General features: G+C 38.3%; 1 protein-coding gene across 2 annotated transcripts in view; it reads right to left on the bottom strand.

The window, feature by feature from the left end:
* MRPS33 (mitochondrial ribosomal protein S33) overlaps positions 1-24,627 on the bottom strand; it is a 351,502-nt gene that overhangs the window by 326,604 nt on the left and 271 nt on the right. The gene's annotated exons all lie outside the window — the stretch shown is intronic.

Below are 24,627 nucleotides of genomic sequence, written 5' to 3' on the forward strand. Positions count from 1 at the left end.
CTGTGCCAATAGCTACGCCAACATGTTCCTTGCACATTGGGAACAGCATATCTTGTTCTGTGAGACATTATTTAAAGAACACGTTAAGTTCTATCGACGTTTTGTCGATGATGTGTTTGTGATATGGAATGGCACTTTAGAACAACTTCAATTGATGCACACTATCATGAATAATCTAATTGATTGTCTCAAATTTACAATGCAGTTTTCATATAACAGAATTGAATTCCTGGATTTGTATATTGAAAAACTTCCAAATGGTCTTATTAATACAGGAGTGTACAGGAAACCATGTCATGTTAATACCCTGCTCATGAGATCGAGTATGCACCCTCCTTTTGTATTCAGGAATGTTATGGTAGGTCAGGCCATTAGAGCATCAAGGCTAAATCCTTTGGAGGCAGGCTTTGTATCTGAACTAGGGGACCTTAAAAGTAGACTTCTGCAGAGAGGATACAATATTAATGAAAATGATCCTTCTCTGGAATGAGCCTTAGGACTACGTAACACCGTAGCTACACCATATTTTGGACGTCACAGTTCCAACACCCAGGTGAATAGGGAGCACATGTCATCTCATGTTTTCAACATATTATTCATCAGATAATAATGAGATTAGAGATAAATAAATATTGGTCCATCATGCATGTTGATCCTAAATTAAGAGTCATAGCTGGTGAAACTCCCAGTTTTTTGTACAAGAATAAGAGCAATCTTAAAAAGATGCTATGCTATCCTAAGTATGGAACAGTAAACAAAGTAGCAGGACATACTAAACCTTGTGGTAGATGTAATTTCTGGTCAATTTATTAATGAAGACAGCAACTTTTTACATCCTGATACGCTTGTCACTTATGAAATAAATGTGGAGGCTGACTGCATGACCATTAATGTGGTATATTTGGCCACCTGTCAGATCTGCTCCCACTTTTATGTTGGGAAAACCAACCGATCATTAAGGGACAGAATGAGGAAACACATCTATCACATAAGGAAGGGTTCACCTTATAATGCCCTTGCGAAACATGTCAATCTTGCAGGAAGATCGCACTGTTTTTGTTTTAGAGTACTTGAAACTATAGTTCCAGCAATAAGAGGTGGTGATATTAGGACGCATACAGAGAACAAGGAATGTGACTGGATAGTTCGGCTTAGGGCAGATAAAGGATCTGGCCTCAATGATAGAGCCTCGATAAAACCGAGACTAAGAACATGTAGGAATATTAAATAGATTGTATCTGCTTTCTCCAGTAACATCTGTACTAGTATTTTACCTCACCCCCCCCCTTATTACTCACTTTCATTTAGGACATTTCTCACATAGGTTCGCTATTTTTCATGTCATTCCATTTGAAATGAAGTTGACTAGGATTTTTTGTATCCTTAGGATAGGCATTGTTTGAGCATTTAATATTCATTTGATTTGTGATTTCAGGACATATACTTTGTATATTCAACTGGTTATTCATTACACGCATTCTTACTGTATTTACTTGTTTGACCACTAGAGGTGATCATACAATAGAACAAGTTTATGTTCTTTTTATTGTAATCACTTGTTTGACCACTAGAGAATTTAGCTTTTTTTCTCCCCCCCCCCCTTCAACACTCACTTTTATTCATGATATTTCTTATGTAGGTTATATATATTTTTTATGTCATTTCATTTGGAAATGTAGTTGACTGGGATTTTCTGTATTTTCAGGACAGGCATTGTTTGAGCATTTAACATCTATTTGATTTGTGATTTTATGATGTATAACCAACTTGTTATTTATTCATTATATGTACCCCCATTGTAATTACTTGGTTGACCACTAGAGGTGAGCATACAAAAGAATCAGTTTATGTTTTCTTCATTGTAATTACTTGTTTGACCACTAGAGGTGATCATACAAAAGAACCATTTTAAGTTTTTATTTATTTTAACTTAGATCTGAAGAAGCTGTGTTAACAGTGAAAGCGCTCATCTTTAAATAAATACTCATTCTTTTTACATAGTTGATCTTGGGATACTATATTTGTTCTTTGTTTAAGAAATAGATTTGACCAATTCCTTTTCTCTAAAAATAGTCAAAGTATGATGGTGGTGGTGGAAGGAGGAAGAAACTAATTTAGCTGTTTAACCATTATGTCAATTGCTTGCCGCCAAGTATGTTCAAAGGTAAATCCTAGGTAGTCTACGGACTATTCGACACCTAGCCAATAACCAGACAGTTACCAAAAGTGAGAATCAAATCCTGAATCTTGGGGCTGTGAGGCAAATACATTAATCATTATGCCAACTCCTAACCCCAAAATGCTTCTCTGCCAAAACTCAAGATTGAGCCAAGGACCTTTAGATCGTCAGTTCAGTGCTCTCCCAACTGAGCTACTTTGACTTGCTCCTTCAGTCTAATGTTCTCACAACTGTGCTATTTCGGCTCACTCTGATCAGAATAGTTTATGTAGCACAGAATGTGCTAAAGAGTCACAGTGACTTGTACCTGCCAGATTGAAGAGGAGGAAAAGCATATACACCGTGACAATGTTTTTTTTTTTTTGCATGGACTCCTTTGTTAAGACTTAATTACATAGTTAAACATTTGGGTACTTATGAGAGTCCAGTTATTGTTAAGGCTGTAGATATTCATATAGGTGCTAGATCCTTACCATACTTAACTTTTTTGCATCACTTGTAGGACCTGGGTTTATCAGGATACCACCATTCATCATTACTATACATGTTATTAAAGAAGTGCTTGTCTATAGGCATTAGAGGAAGTTGGCTATGAATGTCTGTGTGTGTTCAACGTTACATGCTTAGTGAAGAGATTTCTACTGATGTGCAATTCAGCATGTGTGATTGTAGACTTTAGCAGGACAGATGAGATCTGTGTGGTGGGATAAGGGTGAAAAGAATTCAACAGATCCTGGAAACTACAGACCCATTAGTCTTATTTGCAAATCCATGGAAAGAATCATCAACAAGGACATAGATGTCCAGACACTAGATCCATCCCAGTTTTGGTTTTGACAAATTGAAGGCCATGTTTACTGAATCTGGTGCACTTCTTTGAAAAGGGCACCAAGGCAATGAATGAGGAGAAAACTGTGCATACAGCTTATAGATCTGGCTAAAGTATTTGATACAATACTTTACTCAGCCACTGTCCACAAACTTACTAAATCTCTTCATAACGCACTATATACATAGCTGGCTCATTGATAGGACCCAGGAGTTTAGAATCGGTGAAGCCACCTCCACAAGGAGGCCTATCACCAGTAAGTCCCTATGTCTCTGTGCTGGGTCCACTCCTCTTTGAATATGACTTTAATGTCTGAGAAAAATGTGCCAAAGACCTTTGGCTAGCCACGTTTGCAGATGATAGCAAACTGGGAGCAATCACTGAATCACCCCAGCATAAGAACACCCTTCAGGAAGATCTAATACAGACAGATGCTTGGTGACAAATCCACGGTTTAAAACTCAATACCAAGAAATGCATTACAGTACCTTTTGGGAAGTATACAACCCCAGGTAACTACGTCATCTGGGAATTAATGTAGAAAGTAATCTAGACTTCAGCTAACATGTGTCTAAGGAAGACTATCCTGATATGTTGCTCAGCTTATAGGCAAGGGCATAGAAAGCAAGTCCAGAATGGTCATCATAACATTGTACTCAGCCCTCATCAGACCCATCATAGAGTATAAGAAGTTATGTACTCACCATAACGTTCCATGTGAGTTGTTCCATCTCGCCTTCATTCTTTACTGATGGGTTCAGAGCCGATCCATCGGCTCCGATATGGCCGTTGTGCAAAGCTCAAGGTTTACCAGTAGCTCGAGACCAAGCCCCTTATCCCATGATGCACTGCTGGAATTACCTCGGACCTTGTTTGCTGCGTGTATTATAGCCATATAAGTGAACCACCCTCCCATGGAGAGGAAGAAGAATTGAGTAACTAGGAGGAGACCAACCTCTAGGTCAACTATCAGCCAGGTGGGGGAAGGAGGGAGGGACGTAAGAATGAAGGCGAGATTGAACTACTCACATGGAACTTTATGGTGAGTACATAACTTCTTAATGTGAAGTTGTTCAATCTCGCCATTCATTCTTTACTGATGGGTAGCGTCCCTAACACCCTCAATCTCAGATGGCTCACTGGAGTACATTCTTCAGGACCGTAGACCCAAAAGAAGCCCTGTCCCTGGAGGCCTTATCAACTTTGTAATGAGTGATAAAGGTATGAGGTTTAGATCAAGTGGCTGCAGCACAAATGTTATCAAGAGGCAATTTTGCTTGGAATGCAGAAGATGTAGAAACTGCTCTGGTTGAGTGAGCTTTAATCTTGTGTAGTAAGGGCATATTAGCAGCTGAATAAACAAAAGGAGGAAATGCATAGAGACCCGGGGGCCAATTGTGTACGAGTGCATTTCTCGGGGGTTCTCCCAGAGGGGGAGATAAGGGCAAAGTAGCTCCTGCATTTCGAGTTGATGTGACTGGCAAAAAGATGGCAGCAAGGCTGGCCCCATTTGCGGAAAATCCTGTCTGCAATCTCTTTCTTGAGGGACCACTCGTGCGGCAACAAGATTGCCCTGCTCAGTTTGTCTGCTATCACGTTGGATCTCCCCAGGATGTGCATTGCCAACAGAAAGTGCTGGGAGGAAACAGCCCACTGCCAAACTCTGAGGGCTTCTCGGCAAAGGGGGTAAGACTTGGTTCCGCCTTGCTTGTTCAAGTACCAGACTACTGACATATTGTCTGTCTGAATTGCAATTGTTCTTAGAGGAAGAGATTCCTGGAAGTACAGCAATGCCAGAAGTACTGCTCTCATCTCCAGAACACTGATATGCAGATGTGACTCTTGATCCGTCCATGTGCCTTGGGCAGTCTTTCCCTGAAAATGCCCCCCCCCCACCATATCAGGGAAGCATCTGTGGTCACAGTGGCTATTGGAGGGGGTAGTACAAAGGGGTGTCCTATGGTTACATAAAGAGACGTGAACCACCACTGGAGATCACTCTTGCAAGAGTTCAAAATTAAAATCGTGTGATTCATTGGAAGTTCCTAATAAGACCATTGAATGAACAGCAGCCATTGAAAAATCAGCATATGCATCCTTGCTAATGGTATGGCTAAGATCGCTGCAGCCATCAAACCCAATACTTTTAGAACTTCTGCGGCTGGTGCTATCTTTCGATACCAATGAGCTGACATGCTGGCGAAGAAGAAAGACTCTTTCGATTGGTAGTCGTAGAGTGGTGGTGGAAGTGTCTAACTCTGCCCCTATAAAAACGATATGCTGTGATAGCGACAAGGCAGACTTTTCTAAGTTGACTGTAATGCCTAAGTGATTACAGAGTGTCAGAGTATATTCACTTGCCTGAATCAGTTGATGCCTGGTGGTGGAGGTAAGGAGCCAATCGTCTAGGTACGGAAACACCTGGAATCCTAGATGCCTCAGGTGAGCCGTGACCACTGCCATGCATTTGGTGAACACTCTGGGGGCTGTAGTGAGACCAAAGGGCAGGGCTCAAAATTGATAATGATTGGCTCCCTGCCGGAAACGCAGGTGATCTCTGGATGGCCTGGCCATTTTTATGTGGTAGTACGCATCCTTGAGATCTATCGAGCACATCCAATTGTCTTTCCCTAAAAAGGACAGCCGGGCCTCCTTTCAAGAGTGCTGATAGGGTTGACCAGAGAAGTGATCGCTAAGTCACTTTGGTGTTGCGGACCCCCTCTGCCGCGAGGGAGGCGTCTTCCACTGTTCCCCTCACCTCTGCCCCTGGAGGGGGGTTCACCAAGTGTGTTCTGAAAGGTTCCTTGGGCTTTCCAGAACCACATATTTCTTCCCCTTTGACCTTTGGGATAAGGCCGGGAAGGGGTGGAAAAATTGACTCCGACAGCAAACAGAGTCTTTCCCTCCTGTTCACACCTGGTCAAAGTTTCCTTCACTTTAGGCCCAAAGAGAGATGAGCCATTAAAAAGGGTGTTCACGAATGAAGACTTAAAGGGCTCCACAAAGGAAAACACGCGCATCCAGGAATGTCTTCTGAGAGCAATTCCTGTACCCGCTGCCCTACTCGTCCCATCAGCTGCATATGATATGAGATGCATGGATGAGTTCACAACGGAATTTAGGGTAGCAAGCTGGGCGGCAACTTTATTGGAAGCCCCTGCAGCTACAGTACCGTGAAGAGCATCTCCCAACACCTTAAGGAGATCTCTTTGCAACCTAGTGAAATGGGTCAAATAGTTCAGGGATCGGAGTGTAAAAGTCTCTGAATCAAACATGGTTTTTCCATATCTATCCATAATCCTGGACTCTCTGTTAGGAGGATGGATAGACGAGGAAGTCTCAGACATTTCCTTTTTGGTGGCTTCTGCCACCACCATGGCATCAACAGGGACTCCTTTGGACAAAAAGATTTATCTATGCGGGGCAGAAATTAACTTGTTAGGCCTCCGAGTGACAGGCTCCATGAACTCTGGTGACTCCCACGCCCTTCAAGAGACCAGCTGCATGACCTCATCGAAGGGCGGAGACACCCAAGAGGTGGAAGGTTGAGACCCGAAAGCCTTCAGGAGAACTGACTCATCCTCAGTAGGGCTTTTGGACTGCCAATCACCCCTCTGCCTAAGGATCTTGAGAATCTCCGCAAGAGAGATATCCTCAGAGGGGGATCGTGGGGACCCTTCTGACTCATCCAAGTCAGTGTCAGATGTCAAAGACTCCTGTGGGGAGTCCAAGTGTCTCCTCTTGCACAATCTCTTCCTGGGGACTTCATCAGCGGGAGCCTCTGGGGAGGTCTTGGAAGAGCAGGGGGCACCCTGTGGGGCTACCTGAGGCTCATGGTCTCTATGCCTAACCTGGACCATGGAGGCAGAAGCAGACACAGGCGCTCTGGGGAAGAAGAAGCCAGAGCTGGTGTCAAGGACGTCTTTGGGGACAAGGCTCTCCTCATGGCTTCGAAGGCATCATGGCTCTGATGAGAAGGAGTCGACGGACCCGAAGGAACAGCCAGCTCCTCCCGCACTGAGGCCTTGGGCTCCGAGCCAGAGGTTGGAGCCAAGCTCATCTGAGCTGAAGCCCTGAGAGGAAGAGTCAGCACCAACAAGTGGGTGCAACTATCCTCTCTGGACCAGACAGGAGAGTGTTGGCTCCTAGAGTCCCTGGTCGGCACCGAGGATGTCAGAGTAGATGGAACTGAGGACACCGGAGCAGGTCTCGGCTCCAAAGGCTCCATGATCAACAGGTCGGCCCCTTCCAGCTCCGAAGATCCGGTATGGCTCAGAGGAGGTGCAGTCAAATCCAGGGTAGTGGTCTTTGGTTCCTACGCTGGGGTCGGAGCCGACAACAATTTAGCAAGGCCTGGTGCCCACAAGAGCTTCTGCACCAATCAGTCCAAATCTGAAAAGCTGACAAAAGACCTAGAGGAGTGCAGCGATGGTACCGATTGAAGAAGTGGAGATGCAGGTCTCTCGGATACCAGCTCCAAAGCTGTAGGCTGGCTCCGAAACAAAAAGACAGTCGGCTCTGAGATCTGTGGAGCCAATGTCACAAGATCTTCCCCTTTCTTGGACTTCTTAGACAGTTTAGATTCCTTGGCGTCCCCTGAAGACTTCGAGGACTTGGAGGACTTGCTGGCCCCATCCTGGTCACTCAATGCTTCAGCAAGCCTCTATCAACTAACTTTCTCTTCCTCTCCAATAAGACTGTAGAGGAAAAAGAGTGGCAAATACTGCAGGACTCCTGCAAATGTACAGCACCTAAGCAGTAGATGCACTGAACGTGGCCATCAGTTACAGATATCTTTTGCCCGCAGTCTGGACATTTTGTGAATCCAGACTTTGGATGCTTGTCCTTTTCCTCAGACATATACAAACAACAAATTCCTTAGGCTTAATAATCAAACAACAACTGCCTTAGTCTTAAAAGCAACAAAGCACACAAAAGGCCTAAGAAGAATACTCAGTATCTAACATATAAAGAACTACACCTAAGCTCAATGCACACAAAGCCTAGAGAAAGCCAAATTTACAAATATAGTGTGCGTTTATGTTTTTTTACAGTTACAACACTATAAAAAACTGCCCAAAAGAAGAACGACCAACACTAGCTAAATTTTTATATCTATAAGTAAGTAATAAACTAGGCCGAAACACGAGGCCACTACAAACTACTAACTGTGTTAATAACACACAAAGGAAAAGGGGAGCTTGTAAGAAGCTACACCGACTACTCTAATATCTATGGAATAATAGAAAACAAATCACTGAAATAACTTGTGAAAACCCTTATTTTGATGAAAAAATGGCTTGAGCAAAACTGGAACCTCTGATCCATGCCACGGCAAACTAGATCTGGGGTAATTCAAGCAGTGCATCATGGGATAAAGGGCTTGGTCTCGAGCTACTGGTAAACTTCGAGCTTTGCAAACGGCCGTATCGGAGCCGATGGATCAGCTCCGAACCCATCAGTAAAGAATGAACGGCGAGATTGAACAACTTCACATTGCCCGTTTAGTATGTACCCGACAAGACACATGCAGTAACTGAAACATCCACACAGATACCTTACAAAAAGGATACAGGGAGTAAACACACCATCCTATGCTGATCGCCTCAAAGCCTTATCTCTTGACTCTGTATCATACTTCTGAGAAGTGATCTTTACCAGGCATACGAGGTATTTCCGAATCCGCAAAACAAAAAGCAAAAAGCATCAGAACTACTACATTAAAAGGTCTTGCGACATAAATAGGACATGCTGAAGAGACATGTTTCTCAGATAATTCCCATTCACTGGAACAGGCTCCTCATCCACTTGAAGCAGAGTTCCCACTTATTTCTATTTAAGCACAACTTGAACCAATGGATGGGTAAATGGAAATTTACCCCTGGTTTGGCTCCTATGTTTCTGATGGACAGAGGCAATCAGTAAATCACCACCTATATAAAATCACATTTGTGGGTCACATCTGGGTTGCACAGCTAGGCTTACAAGGGCCCTAGTGGTTGTTAGCTTAGTATAAACCAATGAAAAGGGAGCAGCTACTCATTGTTGGCCTGTAATTTGAGGGTGTGTGTGTGTGTGTGTGTGTGCTCAGTACACATATTGTGACTATTAAAACAATTTTCACAAGGGATTAGTAGTTAGCATGTTAAAGCAATTTTAAGTTTAATTTGAAATAGTTGGGTACAGAGCTAGTGTATGCAGTTCTGCATAAAAGGATGGTTGTAATAATACAACAGATGTCTTTAGAATAGGTTAAATTAGTTTGCAATTAATAAATAGCCACAAAAATGGATTTAGTATCATGAGGCGAGTTATAAACAGCTGAGTGGTATCCTACTGTTACATAAATACTAGTGGAGTAGTTAGAGATGTAGGACACTAGTCTAAAAACACTTGGGCATAATCTAATGAAACTCTTACTTACATCAGCTCATACTTAACTTGAAATTATACAGTCTTAATTCTGCAACCGTATTAGTATTGTGTTGTATCTTTTTTGTCTGAAACAACACTATCAAATAAACAGTACCTTCTAAGCCTTCAGTGGCCTAGGTTCAAAGGCAGCTACTGGATGACTGACCAGTTAATTCATATGAAGCCTAACCACTGCAATCTCAGTGGTATACCCAACTAATTGCCCCACTAATTGTCCCTCCCATCCTTAAGGGATTGGGGGCTAGGCTTAGGGTAAATTTGTGGTTTCCTCATCTATATCAGACAATAAGACAGTGAGGGAAGTGCTTTGTTTTAGTAAAAGCAGGAGCTTGAACTAGAGATGGAGGGGTTCTTTGGGTGCGGTATCTGTCATACCAACAAGATGTTGTTTATGTATTTTTGTGCTACTACCAGCCTTGTGGATATGAAAAGGATCAAGAAGAAAATGGGTTATTTACACCTTTGTAGGTCAGGCATAAATCACCATGTAGAAGACAGAAGAGACACAGTGATTTTTAGATGCTCTAAATAACTTAGGAAGCTCATACCCTTTTTAAGTGAGGAACCACAGAGTTTCTCATGTCAAGTTAGATGCTTGGACAGCTTGGGACATGCTAAAAAACAGTGCACTGTATTCCAGTTTGAGCCTGGAGAGGGACGTATAGAGGGGAATGACGACATCTCTGGACCACAAGAAATGCTTAATAATCAGGTGGGCAAGGTAGAAGGCTGTCACAACAATAGTAGATATGTGGCTCTCAAAAGGAGAGTTTATCATCCATAAAGGCGACTAGCTCTTTGCTAACAGTCTCTATTTTAAAGGAGGTATTGCTTATGTTTGTGTTTATACTTACTCAATCATCTTCAGAACACCTATGGTACTGCAGAAATATCAAACAGAAATCTAAGTACTCTGACCCTTCTATACACAGTTTGGAACTTGCATCTAGTACTGAAATAAAGTAGCATTTGGCATAGATGAGAGCACTAATACTCAGCATGGTTGTGACCACGTCTTCATATATTTTTATTTTACTATTGTTTACCAGTTAAGTGAATTGGTCTGCAGACCCTTTCCAATCACTCGGAGGAAGACAACAAAACATAGACAAATGCAAAAAAACTGCAATGAAACAACAGTATTATGCTGAATTTGAAATTTATATAATACAATTACAATGAAATAATAACATCATCCAGAATTTATAACAAATGGAGAATGAAAGGCATATAGCATTACTCAAAAACAAAGTAAAAATAATGGACAACTAAACAAAAGTTTTGCAATGCAGTACACATTTACAGTACAGCAAACCAGAGCAAAAGTGACACTTAGAACTAAAAATTGGTTCCAATTGCTTCTTTAACAAAGCTGGATTTCCATGCACTTTAGCTTTATTGAATTCGACTTCTGACGGCTACTGGTACTTCCTTGAATTCATATACCATTGGCATATTATCGTTTGTGCTGCTCTACTGGCAAAGTTCCTAACACTCTAAATACATGCAGACAATCACCAATATGTCTTGCTGAGTTTCTGAGATATCTAAATGACAATGAGATTTTTTTTCTGTGCTATTTCACTGTGAATTTGTTTTACCATGTTTAGTTTCTCATAAGCCAAACTGAATCTACCATGAATATGAACTTAGAGCTATGATGGCAGTTTTGACCCAGTAGTTCAGCACAACAATTAGAATAGGTTAAGAAGACATACACATCTCTTCTGTGCCTTCAAATCTCAGTGCCTTAAAAGTACTTTCAGACTAAGTGTTTCACTCTGCAAGCGCATCTAATTTATACTCTACATTCTGTGTATTCACTTTCAGCAACTCTTTCAGTCTGAACTGCCTTCTTGTTTCAAATGTTTCTGAGGCATTTTCAGACTTGACTGTAACAAGACATTTTACTTCATTTTACTTGTTTTCATATTTCAGTTGAACAAGGTGCACATTCTTTTGAACACATTTTTCCATTTATACATCTTAAAATATGGCATCTTCAAGCACAGTCTCTAGGGAATGTTTTAAATGTGGAACAAATGTTTCTCCCATGGTTACATACATATACTGAAAGAAGCTTGAATTGTAAACAGACAAAACATCCATAGTCTCCACTGCTGTTACAGTACACACTTGTGTTTTTTTTTAACATCCATTATTGTTACAACAGTGTCACTTTATTTCTCATTTAAGACTTTCATATCCACACTTAAGCTGAACACATCTACTTATTAGTTAATTATTTCAACTATGTACTAGTAATTTCACTTTCTCTACATACATGCACAATGTTTGATAAGGTCTGGTCCATGTCTCTTAAAAGCATGTCTCTTGTTTCATTACTTCTTAATACCACAAATTACATTACTAATAAATCTTGTGACCCACCAAGTTCACAGAGTCTGCCCTTTTATCTTCAGTTCAGTAACATACTCATCTACAGATCCCGCAGAACTCAAACCCATGGAAAGAACAAATTGGGAATAAACAGAACATGTTAGAACCACGTGCCTTTGCAAAGAGCAGATTAAGAATAAATGACCAGTTCTTTGCAGGTTCAGAATAATTTCTGAATTTCTCTCTTTCTGCTGATATTCCTGTCAGTCTCCATTTCAAGAAAAGTCAAAGAGGCAAATACAAAGTTTCTTCCTCAGGTAATCTTTTCAGGTGTCTCAGATAATCAACTTGCAATAGGAAAAAATCAAGTGCCTGCAGCCAAAAATTTCAATCTCCTGGAGAACCATCTTTATGAAAAATAATTACCAACGGTTGCAACTGGGACATTTTCTAATTCCAGATTATAGTTCTGCACTTCCAAACAATTTTAAAGCAAATTTATTTCTTCACTACTGCAGACAATTTTCACTAGCTCTGCAAATAATTCTTGACTTCTGGTGCCATGTGATGCAGTGACACCAAGTAAATAAGACAAAACACTGAAGATGTAGTCTAATCTCCATGACATGCATGACTGAACTTCAAAAAAGTGAGTGTATCGCATGACAGGTAGCTTTCTGTGTGTAAATATGTCATATTCTACAGGAAGGACAACATACAGACTCAGCACTTCAGAGTTCTTAAAATGTAAGCTTAATAACAAAGTCAAAATGCACTGATGTGTTCTAAAGTAAATGTGGTGCGAAGTCCAGACAAGAAGGTGTGTAAATGTCTGTGATGCTACTGCTGCCTGCAAAGACTTTGCAGTCATGCTAAAGACAGCACTTTTGTGAGATTGCTGTCCCACAATTATTTACAATTTTTTGTGTGCATATATACAAAACAGGTATGTGTACATACATATACACACACACACACATACATAAATACATACATAGACTCTCACACACACACATTAACCCATCAAGACCCAGCCACACAGAACTATCAGTTTTCCTGGGTGACTCTGGAGTTTTTAATCGGCTGAACTGGTGCAACTTTAAAATAGCGACACACTTGCAGCAACCATCAGCAGAACTGAAAGAATCTAAAATGCATGAAATCATATTCATTGGCTGTAATTTGCCAAATGCTTATTTACTTCAAGTCTTGTTTTTTTTTTTTTTTTTTTTTTTTACATTTCTTAATGCTGAGATTGCACAGCCTTAGGAGAAAAAAAAAACAGGAATAATTATTTTTCAAAATAAATGAGTCTCCCATTTGCATTCCCTGACAAAGCTGATTCAGAATCAGTATTTTCAACAATAAGGCATTCACCCGATAAAATTGTGAAGTGAAATTCTTACAATCCACCTACTCCATTTGAATAAAGCCCATGTTTACATTATGCAGCTTATTCAGCCTCATTACTTTACTTATAAGACCACATTGTAAATAAAAAATAAAAAAGTTACGTAAACTTTTAAACAGTAACCTTTGAAATTTAAAATAACATTAAGGCAACTTGCAGATCGGTTTTATCAGTTACTATCACCTCAGTATTAATAAAATAAAGAAACAGAGACGTGCACTTGTGCATTAATTACCAAGCAAACCGACTTATCCCGCTATTGCAGTGGCAAAGTGTCTGCCTGAGCTGTTTGAGACTCAGATTTGAATAGCATCACTAACAGCACAGTGATAAAGTAGCAGGAAAGGCCAATAAAATGTTGGAAAGAAGCAAATCCTCGGGAATGGACTCCAGAAAAACACAAACCACACACACAGCACTGTACCTGGCTTTGTTGAGGCTGTACTATACTTCAAATGTGTGTAAAACTGAAGATAATTTACAAAAAGAGAAATCAAGCTGGTGAAAAAACTACAGAGAAAAGTAATGAAAATAAGGGAAGCAGAAAGCTGTTAAGGCTGGAAATATTAATTTCACAACATAGACAACAGTATAGACATATTAGGATACAAAGGAAAAAGGGGAGAGGACTGTATTTAACTGGAAGCTTACCAAGGAAAAAGGGAAGAGAACTACATTTAGGTGGACGGCTACAGTGAGAACAGGGTACACAGGCAGAAATGCAGAATTAGATTTAGGCTTAGAATGGAAGTAAAGAAATACTGTTCTACAGACATGGTGTTGGGAAATAAAAAAAGACTACCAAAGAAGAATGTGGAACTAGGAGCAACAGAAAGCTTTAAATGTGCATGGGTCAGAAGATGATAAACGGGAGATCTGTTGGTCTCCCTTGATAGGTAGGATTAAACATTTCACAAAAATGCACTCGTACAAATAGCTCTCTATGATGGGAAACATGGGGTTACCTCCACTCAGATGGTGAAAATTAAAGTGAAAGACAGGCAGATGGGGGAGGGAGAGAAAGACAGATAGACAGAGAGAGAGCAGCTACTTTAAGCACAAATATGCTTATAGGTTCATAGGTCCACACATTAGTACTAGGCTAATTGCCTTTGTGTGCCACTTTAAGCCTAATCAATTTCCCCATATGAGACTCAAACTCTGCACCTTGTGTTTGTAAGGTAAACACCTTAGCCATTATGCCAAGCTTGCTGTTACTTTAGTATGTAGGCTTACTACTCCTCCACAATGTAAAAATGCATCTCACCCCCCTGAAGTGTAAAGCCTCTCTAACTGCTAGTAGTGATCATATTCAGCTGATTACTGCTCCAAGTTTGGGATCTCAAGGCAACTGGCCCTGAGAACCAACTCCCTATGGAGCAGTCATTTCTCCCTATTGTTTGCTCCTTGTACATCTAACAGGCCTATATGTGGAACAAGAAACCAGGGCTCTGAGTATACACTGGTACTTCATGAGTAAGTGGACCGGGCTGTAAAATTAAAAGCGGAGCTTTGAACCACAGGGAGGGTAAGAAGAGGGACATTTACTCAACAAGAGAATAATTAGATTAGCAAGTTAAATTAATCAGATATTTTGTTTTTCACTTACATGTATAAACCAGTAATGCATTTCATGACAGAAAATAAAAACTAAACTGACAAAATGAAAAATTCTGGATATTGAAGCAGGACAGAGAGACAGTAGTACTACTGAATCACACATATGGAGATGATTTCTGCCTGTAATTATAAATGGCAATATTTACTTACAAAATTCCACACCAACCTTATGCAGCTTTGAGTATGGCTTGTGTACACTGACAGACAATAAGTGACATGTATGTAAATTTGTACTCCTCTGGAATTAATGACCGACAGGTATGCAAATCACCAGACCTGACATGTACAAATTCATTAACTGTAACTCGCCAAAGAATAGTACAGGAATATAAAAAAGAAGAAAAAAAGCATTACTCACATTAAACTACATAAAAGACACTGTAAAATGTAACTCTTAGGTAAGCCTACCATGTACTTGAGATGTACACAATTAAGGTTTATATCTTAAAATAAAAATAAAAAACATTGGTGTAAAGGAAAAAATGGGCTGCTGAGGCACTTTAGCGTATAACAAACATTTATTTCACGCTTTTGCCAAACGAAAATTGACTTCATCAGAAATAATTATAACCTCTAAAAACCACAGTTGAGCCCAGCAGCATAAAGTCCACTGTTAAAACATAAAAAAACACACTGCCACAGCTAGGAATCACCCGTCGATACTTTATTAATCCAAATTACAAACGGATTGAGCGCTTTCTTCCCTTAACCAGGGATTTCATCAGAATCTACTTACAATCAAAATTTCCCCCTTTAAATACTTTATTGTAGCAATGATGTCACTCATTAAGAACTAATGAACCAGATTTAAAGTGCAACAAGCACTATCTTTATTGTTTAAAATTCATTTCATAAGATCCACTTTTTATTTAATATAGGCTTTATAGATATTATTTCATTTAAGCCTGGAGGTAAACTTGCTTGCAGTTTGATTTGCCATTTAGTTTCCCTCTCTTTTATATGGCTCCTATAGTCACCACCTCTTGGGTTTTTTGTCACTTTTTCTAAAATACTAAATCTAAATTCTTTACAGTCCTGGGAGATACTGATATGTCTATAAAGAACATTGTTGGTGTTTTTAGTACTAATTTGGTATGTGTGTTCATATATCCTATCCCTCAATCTTCTCTCAGTTTTACCTATGTAAAAACTGGGACAGGATTTACACATAGCCAAATATATTACTCCATTAGTTTGACAATTTCCTTTCTCTGTCCGTGTGTAAATACATTTGTTTAGATGAGAAGATAAAAATTAATAATTTTTTTAAAAACTGTAGTAAGACCAGAGAAAGGAAATTGTCAAACTACTGGAGTAATATATATATAATGAAATAATATCTATAAAGCCTATATTAATAAAAAAGTGGATCTTATGAAATTAATTTTAAACGATATGTTTTTAAAGATAGAAAGTGGAAAGGTGAATGACACATTTTTTTTAAATTAGGTTATTGTGTATTTACAAAGTTTTTTATGAATATTTTAAAGAATGCATAACAGATAAAATATTTTTTATGCTTGTTGCACTTTAAATCTGGTTCATTAGTTCTTAATGAGTGACATCATTACTACAATAAAGTATTTAAAGGGGGAAATTTTGATTGTAAGTAGATTCTACGTAATAACTTGGACACCTTGAACATATTGCAACATAAATGATATCTTTAGAATGACAATTAAATCCACCTGGTATCTTAATGGTATATTGTAAATGTTCTAAAATTACATTCACATATATAAAACTAGAAGCAGTACAAAAATTGCATTTATAATTGCCCAAACTTTTATTAGTATGAGGTACAAGAACCTTGGTATGGTTAAGCTGTACCAACTGTTTTATACTACAATTTTTCTTGTACAGAAAAACAGGATAACATCCAACAATGCTAACTAACTCACTACTTCCCTCAAGAATTTTCCAATTAGTGGAAATAATGTTTCTTATTTTAAAACTATTTACAGCCATATTTATTGCCGCGGTGGTGTAGTGGTAGCGTTGTTGCCTCACAGCAAGAGGTTCTCCCATTCGATTCTCCCGTTCGATTCTCGGCTAGAGAGTGTGGGAAGTGCCTTCTGTGTGGAGTCTGCATGTCTTCCCCACTGTTGGGTGGGCATTTGAAAGACATGCGTAAATGGGCGTGCCTTCGTTAAAGGTTGAACGTCGAGCTGGCACCTCGGCGTTCGTGAAAATCTACTGCCAATCATTAGCGGACCGGAGTTCCGCTGTGGCGAACCCTAACAGGGAAAAGCCGAAAGACAACAACAACAACAACTACAGCCATATCTATTGTGCAACTTTACCGATGCCTGACTGAACTTCATTCTTCTTTAAGAAACCTTTAGTTAAAATTGGTCCAAATTTTTCACTTCTTTTAGAGCTGATCTCTTTAGCAGTACTTTCTAAAAAAAAAAAAAAAAACTCAACTTATAACCTCTCTCCTGGAATAATGATATTACAAACAGCATTTCTTTATCAAAATCATCTAAACTAGTCATCCTCTAGGGATATTATTTTAATAAAAGATGAATGATTACTTGAATAATGAAGGTAACAGTTGGAAAAAGTTTTCTTACTATGTATTTTGCTTACAAAAATATTTTTTGTAGAGTCCCAATTAACTTTATATCTATAAAACAAACAGAAGCACTTCTGTCCCCCTGAACAATTTTTGAAAAGCTGGACTTTTTTGTTTAAAACTATCAACAAAGTTTTGAAATTCACAATTCACATCCTGAAAGATGAAAAACAAATCATCAACAAATTTTCTAAAAAAAGACTATCTGTTGAAGAATTAATGTGTGGAAGAACTTCCATCTCCCACCATCCTAGTACCAGTCTCGCAAAAGCCGGTACGACCGTTGAGCCCATTGCTACACCTTTTTTTTTTTGCTTATATTTCTTACTGAACAAAAATAAATTATTTACCAATAAGATTCTAAGTAATACATAGTATAAATTAATAGCTGTATAATTTATTTTAGTATATACAAAAATCTGCTGCCAATCATTAGCGGACCAGAGACAAATATTTAAAAATGACTGTAAACAATCAACTCCCTATTGTTGAGGTATGGAAGTGAAAAGGGACATTACATCAAATGTTAACATACAGTTGATGCCTTCTTGATATTTACAGTTCTCATTAAACAATCTAATATTAACTAGGAAACCCCATGAATCTCTTATATGTGAAGGAAGCTGCTGTACTATGGGATTTAAAATGGAGTCTAAAAACAAAGATATTCATTCAGTACTTCCATTAGGTGCAGACACTATAGGTCTAAAAGGGGGATTCGTGCTTTTTTTTTTTTTTTTTTTTTTTTAAATGAAGTTTAGATAAGCCAAAAAGCACACCTATTTTCATATGTTCAACTAACATGGTTATAAAGTTCAAAATTCATTTCATCATTCATCAAAAATTCCTAAAGACAATTCTGAATATACTTCAAACTTTTTGTACTTCATATAAGGTTACCTCTAAATATTCATCTATATTACCCAATCACCCAACATTGCTTATATAGCTTCAATATAAGTTTCTGCATTCATAATTACTAATCCCCCCCTTTGTCTGGCTTCCTAAACCGGAGCTATATTTTAAATTCAAAAGTTCTTTCAAGTCCTTTCTTTCATCAACATTGAAATTGTAATAAGGTTCATAGTTCTTTTCACTTAAAGTATATCTGATGTCCCTTTCACAAAACTGCTCAAATGTTTTCAGAGTGTGATGTAAAACAGGATTGTATACAGACGGCTTTCTAAAACAATCATACCAAAAATACACATCTTTTAGCAAGTAATTCAGGTTGAGCTTTTGGGTAAACAGCTTAAGTTCCAGGATGGTTTTACTTAAATTTGTCCTACAACTGGGTATGAAGTTCATCCCCAGTTCTAACACTCTAAAATGAAAATCATTAAATTCATAGTCTGACAGGTTAAAAATCTTAGATATCATTATATTTTTCTTCCTCTGCTTCAGTTGGAATAACTTTTTACTCTCCCTTGACTGAAGTTTTTTGAAACCTCTGAATTGCCACCAATAAAAGGAGAACTGATATTTGGAGGACATAAAAGGGAGCTCGGGAAAGTCAAAACCAAAAGCTCCTACTTCCCCTTCTAGTTGTCTAGCACCAGAACCTGTCATCGTAAATGTCATTGTGCTGCATTTCACCTGCTGGTTTTAAAGGGCTCACATTCTGGAAATTGATCTTACGGGGAAAAAAAAAAAAAAAAAAAAAAAAAAAGAGTCTCGTTAGAAGAATTATAATTAAAATTAGCAGTCATTTCATTTTTCTTGGAATTGAGTGTATGCTGTCTTAGACTCATGCTCTGTCACATCTCTGGCAAGCTTCTTCTGCTTACGCAGAACAGTCTTTTTGTAACTATCAACCACTGGAACTATACTGCTGTAGTCATTCTGCATCCCTGGTTGGTCCCGCAGCAACTCATTCAAATTCTCATCCATTTTTCCAATCTCTATTTTCAATTTCTCAAGGATGAGACTATTATTTTTTATTATAAAGGTTTAAAAATTCAAGACCAGCATTATTGAAGAAACAAGTTATTGATACCATTAGGGATTATTACAAAACATAACTCCTTATCATTATTATTTTTATTATTATTACTAATTTCAGAATCATATACATTGTTCAAAGTATTTGTTTTCTAAAGACAAAGCCTGAAACGTCTTCAAATACTTTTCAATTCTGTAATTAACTGGGCTTTAACATTATGCTTAAAATTTTCATTGTGCCGTTCGTTGATAGCTAAAAACAGATCATAATTATAATGCATAACTCCTGCCATGTCTTTATAATGCATAACTCCTGCCATGTCTTTAAAATATGAACTGTTTGTATTACCTGGAGGCTGAATATTCTGCGGAACTTCAATAACAGTCTCGCCACTGATGAAAGAATTATTAAAACCTCCAAGTGGATTTGTTCTTGGACCCGTATTTAAACTCCTTAGACAAACCAATTTTTTAAAGACTTATGCATATCAGAAAAAAAAGCCAATAGATCTTGTAAGGTCTCATCCTGGTTCTCCGTAACCATATGCAAACTTAGATTAAGCAACTCATCTTCTGAACTGCACACCATAAGGAAATACAATAAACCAACAAGAAAAAAAAGGATAATCTGGAACAAGATTCCCAACCAAATGGTACACAATAAACAAAAATAAAAAAAACACTGGTATAAAGGAAAGTGAGCTGCTGAGGCACTTTAGCTTACACCGAACTTTTATTCCACGCTTTCGCCAAATGAAAATTGCCTTCATCAGAAATAATTACAACCTCTAAAAAGCATTTTATAAACACATTTAAAATGTTCAACAACCAAGCATTTAAAAAAAAACTTAATTAGTTAATACATTAATAAATAAATTGGCACAGTGCATGTTTAATCCTTTATTTAACTGTAAATCTTATGTTCGCTAAGAAAACATTTGAAATTAATGGTCTCATTGAAACCAGGCAGCTGATCAGCCCCCAGTCTTATTTGCCATTCAGTTTCTCTTCTTTCAATATAATTTTTGTAGTTTCCACTCCTCATATCCATTGACACTTGTTCTAATACAGCAAACAGAATTTTTTTTGTCACAAGAGATAGTACATTTATGCAAAGCATTTTTGCTGTCTTATACTTTAATATCACACGTGTTCTTTAATTCTAGTGGCTAGGCTTGGACTCCCTGAACATGCTGCAATATAAACAATACCTTTAGAATGACAAATCTACCTGGTATCTTAATGGTATCTTGTAAATGTTCTAACATTACATAGGGTCCTTCATATACAAACCTACAAGCAGTACAAAAATTGCATTTAAAAGTGCCCAAACTCTTATTAGTATGAGGTACAAGAACCTTGGTATGGTCGTGCTGTAGCATCTGTTTTATACTACAATTTTTCTTATACACAAAAATAGGATAACACCCAACAACGCTAACTAACTCACTACTACTCTCAAGAATTTTATGGATGACCAGTTTAGATGAAGAAATACTGTTTATAATGTCATTATTTCATGAGAGAGGTCATATAAGTTGAGTTTTTTTTTTAGAAAGTACTGTTAGATCAGTACTAAAAGAAGTGAAAAATTTGAACAGATTTTCTTAAAGAATGAAGTTCAGTCAGATATTGGTAATCCCCATTTAGTACTCCACTGCACAATAGACATGTCTGTAGATACTTTTAAAATAAAAGACGTTATTTCCAATAACTGGAAAATTATTGACGGTAGTAGTGAGTTAGTGTAGTTGGGTGTCATCCTACCTTTGTGTACAACAAGAATTGCAGTATAAAACGGTACAACATGACCATACCAAGGTTCTTGTACCTCATGCTAATAAAAGTTTGGGCACTTACAAATGCAATTTTTGTACTGCTTGTACGTTTATATATGAAGGACCCTATGTAATATTAGAACATTTACAATATACCATTAAGATACCAGGTAGATTTGTCATTCTAAAGGTATCATTTATACTGCGGTATGTTCATGGTGTCCAAGTTATTATATAGGTATGTCCGCCAGAAGCTTAGCCACTAGAATTAAAATATAAGACAGCAAAAATGCTTTGTATAAACATACTATCTCTTGTGACAAAAATGAATTACGGTTTGCTGTATCAAAACAACTGCCAATTGATAGGAGGGGTGGAAATTACAAAATTATACTGAAAGAAGAGAAACTGAATGGTAAATAAGACTGGGGGCTGATCAGCTGCCTGGTCTCAGACTGTCAATGCCAAATGTTTTCTTAGTCAACATAGACTTACAGTTAAATAAAGGGTTAAACAGGCACTATGCTAATTTATTTACTGATGTATTAACTAATTATGTTTTTTTTAATGACTTGTTGTTAAACATGTTAAATGTGATAAATACTTTTTTTAGATGTTGCAATTATTTCTGATGAAGTCAGTTTTCATTTGATGATAACGTGGAAGAAAAGATTGGGGTGTACGCTAATGTGCCTCAGCAGCTGATTTTGCCGTTATACCAATGCTTTTTATTTCTACTTGTTTATTATGTAGCACTTTGTTGGGAATCTTGTTCCAGTTTGTGGTTTTTTTTTTATCATGGTTTACATCTTGTTTTTCCTGTATATTTTACTATACCTGGGTCCCTTCGGAAAATGGGCACTGCCTAGCAGGACCACACAGGTCAATAAAATGTGAATAAAAAAATACTTTAATGGAACTGCATTGCTAATCCATACCACTGAACCTGCCACTGCCAAATGAATACATACAAAATACTATTCAGTGCAACATGATACAAGCAAAGAAGAATCATAAATTGTATTAAGCCCCTTGAATTCTAAGTAAAGAAAATCAGCACCTGGAGTCATCATACCTGCTGCACTTGCAGTGGCATTTTAGCTCATACATTTCATGAAAAAAATGGCATAAATCAGCAAGTTTATAGCTTTGTTAACATTGCACTACAGTGTTGCTTTTCAGAGCAATTTTACAGCATTCATCTACTTGAATGTGGGGTGCAAAGGACAGTATCCACACCCAAAGTTCACAGGGTAAAAAACATGAAGCTGCAATGCATTTGCTGAAAAAAAATCACACTAATAAATTAAAAATACTGGCTCTTGGAGAAGGGGGTGCAGGGTAAGAAATGTGCATCAGTAAAGCACATACTGACAAACAATTGCACTGATAACTAAAAACACCAATTATTAGAGTAGGGAATGCTTGGAGATGTGACGTAGCCCCCTGATGGAAATAGGACTACAAGTATTGTTCTGATAAAATCATACACTGACACGATAAGCTGCAGTTTTACAATATTTTGAGCAATAGTTGAATCATGCAGAATTATTCATCTGGCTTATGTTATGCTACAATCTTCCAATAAGTAATCAAGCAGTAATGTAGGTACATGTGAACAAGTGACATGTACAGTAAATAATCTGTCTCTAGTGGCACCTTTGAATCACAGTACCATTAAATATAGAATGCAATTTAGACCAGAGGTCATGCGTGTCTTGTCAATACCCACCCTCAGACTCTGCCACCTTTGGCAAGGAGAGTGATACCTGGATACTCTGGTGTACATGTAAGGGCATTTATTCAGTTTCCCAAACTATGTTTGAAGGATGACAGGGAACTGCATTGCTTGACATTCTGGAGGAGTCTATTCCAGAGCAGGGGAGGTGCTGAATGATGAACTTCTCTCTCTCCATTTACTTTTATTTCTTGATGAAGGTTTAGATTTCTGGTTCTGGTGTTGGCTGCAAAATCTGACTTGTTGAAAAATGAAGCTCAATGACTGCTATCTATGGGCCTGGTAAGCTAGGCAAATGTCATCCTCAGGAGCCTGTATGACACAAAGCACAGGATGAAGGACTCCAGGCTCTCTTGACAGCTAAGATTTGAGACCCCAGAGATCTTTTTTTGTTCGGAACCTCTGTGGATTTTCATTTTTTTTTTGTTTAATATGTTTAGCCAGATACATGAATAAAGGATGCATTATATTCAACAATATTCAGACTAGATCAATAACTTCCTTCATTTTAGAAGAGCTTACCTTGGTAAACAGCTATGAAATGCAGAAGGGTTTCCTAACTACAGTTGCCATGTGATGGTTAAAGGAGAAGGAGCTATCAATCCATTTGCCTCAATTCCTGATCACTGATTTGTATGGCAAAGGGGTACTTTCAGTGTAGCAGGATGCAGAGTGTTTTTGCTTCCCAGAGGAGATGATGCTACATTTCTTCGCATTTAATTTGAGTCATTTTTCAATGTACCAGGAATGGACTTGCAACATTTTTGGAGAGAATATGCATCCAAAGGGGATTTAATAAACACAACCATCTCACAATCATCAGCAAACATTGCTAAGCAAAGATCACAGTTCACAGTTTAGCGGCATAAAACAGATGCCAACTAGAAGAAGGGGGGGGGCATACAGATCCTTAGGGGACACCAATCATCATCTTCTCTCTTGCTGGGGAACACCACAAGTCACCTTCTCTCTGTTTGAGGAGGTGTCACCCACTTCAATAAAGTGCATTCTATCCTTAAGCCAGATGACTATCCATCTTACCATGTAGGGATTTCTGTTTAAGGCCATCAACTTATGAACAACTCCATTACATGGTATGGTATCAAATGCTGACAATATTCAGCCAGAAGGACTTGCCCTTAAAGCTAAATTGTGGTGGGTCTATCTTAGTCGTGATTTATGAGATCAAGGATGATATGCTACATTGCTTTACAAATAAGACAGATAAGGCTGATGTGTCTATATTTCTGGAGGTCCCTAATGCCCCCCCCCCCCCTTAGGAGGGTACATTGCTATAGCCCTGCACCAAGATTCAGGGACATAACCTGTACAAAGGCTTAGGCTAAACAGTCTGAAGAAAGGATCAACGATTGCACGTTAAATGTCGTTTATCAGGCAAACCAGTATATTGTCTGGAACCATGAAGAAAGTGCACTACTCCTTTCATAGGTCATTTGATGACCAGGTTAGGTACAAACCCTAGTGGACTTTAATAACGTGGAAGGGCAGACGAGGGGTGTGGTTTCCCAACATGCCGCATATGGTAAGTAACTTTCACTCCCTGGAAAGCAAAGAAGAACTGAACAGAAACCTCAAGGATGTTAACAACAGGAAGTCAATGGGAAACAGTGTAACATACTCATGCTGTAACTCAGTGATTTTAAACACACCCTGAGATATTAGATTCACTTGAAAACTTTGAATAATTTCAGACAAACGTTTGAATAAACCAAAAACAGTAAAACGTTATAAAGCAGAAAGAAAATTACATAAAGCGT

This window comes from Protopterus annectens, chromosome 11.part0 (assembly GCF_019279795.1).
Source record: "Protopterus annectens isolate FY-2018-M chromosome 11.part0, PAN1.0, whole genome shotgun sequence".
In the NCBI taxonomy this organism is placed as follows: domain Eukaryota; kingdom Metazoa; phylum Chordata; order Ceratodontiformes; family Protopteridae; genus Protopterus; species Protopterus annectens.